The sequence below is a fragment of the Parasteatoda tepidariorum genome, chromosome 7, assembly GCF_982258835.1.
Source record: "Parasteatoda tepidariorum strain Cologne lab strain chromosome 7, Ptep-v5.0, whole genome shotgun sequence".
NCBI lineage: Eukaryota > Metazoa > Arthropoda > Arachnida > Araneae > Theridiidae > Parasteatoda > Parasteatoda tepidariorum.
In genome coordinates this window covers 51,365,047-51,369,657 of record NC_141761.1, presented here as the reverse complement: position 1 = coordinate 51,369,657, position 4,611 = coordinate 51,365,047, and positions in this window count along the sequence as shown.

The following is a 4,611-nucleotide window of genomic DNA, read 5'->3' as shown; positions in this document are numbered from 1 at the left end:
GACATTTGTTCTTTCAAATCCAAAAACAATTTCGATAACAATGTAAAATAAAATTTTTGAAAACTACGTTTTTATAGAGGTGAAACTAATTATGTTTTTGTCAAAGGAACAAGGAAAAACGTCGTCACTTTCGAAGACGATATTGACTGGGTTATTGAGACCATGAATTTAGGTTACATAGGCCAGTTATAAACTTCTAGTAAAAATTTTGAATACTCAGAAAAAAGAATCAATGCAAACCGAATTAATCAGAAAAAGGAAATGATCTTAGACGTGGTTCTGGCCTTAAAGAATTGTTATATACACCGAAGAGCCATTACATTATGACCACCCTGCTAATAACATGTAGGACCACCTTTAGCCCTCAAAACTGCTAGCACCCGCCGTGGCATTGATTCCACAAGGTGCTGATAGGCAGTCTGAGGTATCTGGTATCAAGCGCTCACCAACTGGTCCTGCAATTCCCTCACATTGCGAGGGGGTAGCGTGACAGCACGAATTTGGTTTTCCAAGTAGGACCACAAATTGTCTATTGGATTAAGGTCAGGTGAATTTGAGGGCCAAGACATGACTTGAAAGTCACTGGAATGTTCCTCGAACCAATCCATGACGATTCGACCCTTGTGACATGGTGCATTATCCTGTTGGTAAACACCATCCCCCGCAGGAAAAACTGTTGCCGTGAATGGGTGAAAATGGTCTGCAACTTTGTTCAAGTAGCTTACAGACGTCAGGGATTGTTCTACGAGGATTATAGGTTCTAATGTGCTCCATGAAAACATAGTTCCTGGGCGAGTAACCATGAAAACCTGGGCGAGCCCATTGTTGTAGATGGAGGGTGGTCATAATGTAATGGCTCTTCGGTGTAAAGTGATTAAGTGTATTTCTATTGAGGGTAACTTTTGCAACCATGTTTTTGTATTTTTAAAGGAAGAGAAAGGCTTTCTCTTTCATTAAAAACTCAAAAACATGGTTACAAAAATTACCCTTACAACGCAGAAATGATTTTAAAAAAAAGAGACCACATATGTTGATAACTGAATGGGATTCACGCTGTTTGAAAAATCTTCATCAAAAAGAAGCTGGACAAGTCATTTCCTTTCAGATTGAGTTTAAATCGACGTCGTTCTTATAAAATTCTAAATTCATTCACCTTTTCTGTATAAATTAACTACTTTTCTTTGTCTTTCATTTTCAGATAGAATAAAAAATATTTGTATTTTTAACAGGCAATGCTTCAAAGATTTATTTTACTGATAAATTTTGATTTTCTGACAACATTAAAGTTTCCAATTAGCAAGTTCAAAGATATTCAATCAATTTTACTGTTTTTTTTTTCTTTTGTTACCTTTTTATTTTTATTTTCATCATTCTTATTTAATAAAAAATAGTTAAATAATAAGTAGAATTATCAGTATCTCTTTTATTGTTCGAGTCAGTATCCCAGTCGTTTTATTTTCGTCGTTTTGTAAATTTATTTTTCTTTTTTTTAAGTTTAAACTACGATAAATAACGTAACGTAGACTTAAAAAAATTATCTTTTCGAAAAGAGTTCGTGCTAAGATTTAATCAAAATTTCATGCACGTATCTGTTGTGTTTCAAGGTCAAAATATCTAAATATATATAAAAAGCTAATGATGTTGTCTCCATTTTCCACTGTCGGTACATTTTTATTGGTCGGAAAATTACATTGCAGGATTCACTTTTTCCACATTAATCTCCATATTTTTTTGATTGTCATCACCATAAAACCAATAAAAGGCATTGTTTTCCTATAAAATATTTTTGTATCCCAAATTTTTCATCATTAATATTTATTTTTCTTTTCTTTAATCTGCTATTATTATTATGTTTCAGATTGTTCATTGTTTTCTAAATTTAAGAGTATGAAACTAAAAGAGTTGTTTCTTCTACAACGCAATTCTATGCTATAACCTTGTTACGCTGAATTTTGGGGTAAACTTACTTGAATCGATAATATTAATATTTTTATGTGTAAATTATATTAATATACTAATATGATGTACTGTTAAAGCAAATCTTTCAATGATTTCGAACATAACGATCAGCTTCAAGCAAGATAAATCGGCAAGTTTGGCAAATGAAAATAAAAATTAAAACACGTTTGGAAACAAACCATATGTAGTTTTAATGTTATTTTAAGAAAATTATTGCCAAGCAAAATTGTTTACGTACACTAATAAATTTTAATAGAATCACATGAAAAAAATCATAAGAAATCCTACATACCCATCAAATTTAATTCAAACATAGAATATAAAGAAATGAAAATAAAGAAGTGGGAAAATCCCTTATAGTACATTTATATTACATAAAATAGAACGGGGAATTCTTTATAGGATATACACTGTAAAAAACATCCCGTAAAATTCTCGATTTTAACCAGGCAGCAGGGCTTTTTTTTTTCTTTTTTCTTTTCTTTTTTCTAGGAGAATGATCTTTCATTAAACAAGCATCTGAAAGGCAGATTTGTTGGCCATTCTAAGGGCAGCTGAGTAAGTTGCGCACAACTGTAAAAATTACGAAGAAAATCCGCAATCAGACTGGTTTTTTATCGTAACTAAACAAGATTTTATAACAAAAATAAATAAATCTATTGTCTCAACAGACTTTTACAATATGGGAGCAAATATTCCTTTGTGAAAGTTACGAAGTAAATTTGCACTAGCACCAAATGTGAATATTTCATGTCGGTACAATTTGTAACGAAAAATAATCACTGGGATTCGAATCTGGATTACTTTATTTAGAGGTGCTCGCTCTAACCTCTAAGACATTGTGGTAGGTCACTTCTTCGATATAATGTGGTCGTAAACTGGACTTTTTAAGCAAAAATTAAAAGAACTTGTTAAAATTAACTGATTGTAATGCCGCCAATAACAGCACCTGTGAATTCAATTTTTTTTTCAAGTGCAGTAGATAATTTTTTAAATACAGGTAATAGTTCATTTCTTACTACATGAGTCGCGATGACTCAGGGGATAGAGCTTTAGCCTTCCAATGAGACTAACCTGGTTCGAATCCCAGCCAATGCGAATTCCGCATCCGCCTCGCACAGTGCTGCCGTGAAATATCCTCAGTGGAAGACGGATCATGGGTTAGAGTCCCCTTGCAGTTAGGCTGGTTAGCTCCATCAAAAAGTCCTCCACGAAGGCAAATTTCTCTCAATACTCGATCCAGGAGTTCCTTTGTCTTCTGGATTGGGTACAAAATTACAAGGTTACGGAGTTGAACCTTAGTAGTCGTAAACCGAAAATTGGGTCGACTGTTCAATGACGGGTATAAAATATTTAACTTACATACAAAGTGCTATTTCGTATATTTATAATAACATATTTACATATATATTACATATTAACATAAATTTAGAAAAAAACATATGGGAATATTTATAATAATTTATTTACAAAATGGTCTTTGTTTCCTTTTTTTAAAACTTCGAATTTTCAAAAAAAGTGATGAGTGAGAAGCAATCCCAGGGTTTAATGAAAGGAGCGAACAGAGGAGGAAATTCGTGGTACTTAAATTAATATCAAATTTTAATCAGATGCGAACTTATGGGGGGGGGCAATGGGTATATGTTCCCCTCAATAATTAGAAAACTCTTACACAAAGCCTCAATTTGTCGAACAAATGAAGAAAATTTTTAAGAATCATCCTTGATTTAAATTCATCAAAGTTCAGAACGAGAAAGAGATAAAAATGATCAATTTGTTAGTAATATTTAGCAAACATAAGAATTTTTTTCTTATGTGTGAAATTTAGAAAGCTTTTGTGATTGTGTATTTTCATTTCTTCTCTCTCAAAAAGCCTGCGATGCAGATGATTCTAATAAAATAAGAATATAATTTAAACTTCATCCTCCTTTTCACGATAATTTAATGATTGAACAATATAAATTGTTACTGTATAAATTGAGTTATTTTAATACAGATTAAAACTGAAAAATTAAAATAATAATAAAAAGTAATAGAACACAAATTTTAATAATTTACTCACATAGATTTTATTTTAATTTGATTGGTTTCTATTTTTAAATAAATCATTTTATTAACCCCCCCCCCCCCAAAAAAAAAATAAAAGCCATTTGTTCAATGCATGAACTATAGTATGCCAAGGCAGTAGTAATTTTTTTTTTACCTAATACTGCCATCCAGTAGATAAGTTAGAAAAGATTCGTTTATTTCCTATGTACTATTGAAATTATTACGTATTATTGAAATAAAATTTCTTGCACTAAATTACATAAAATTTCGCTATATGAATACATTTCATAATAAAAATGAAACATTTAGATAAAACCTTATACTAAATATTAAAGAAATTTGATAAATAAATGCTGATTAAAAGAAAATTGGTATTATAAAATTTATTTCACGAATCAAAGTAATGCACAGCATCGTTTGACTGACTAAAGAGTTTCAATTTTCAAAATAATCAATATAAATTTTTAAAATTAAGTAATTCGTTGTTTAAAAAACTAAAAAGACTGTGTCTGATTATATTGGATGCGCTGCCAACCAATCTCTATTCACAAGCGCAATCCCATTACTGCACGGTGAGAGAGCTTTTGCCTGCTCCGTTTCCGA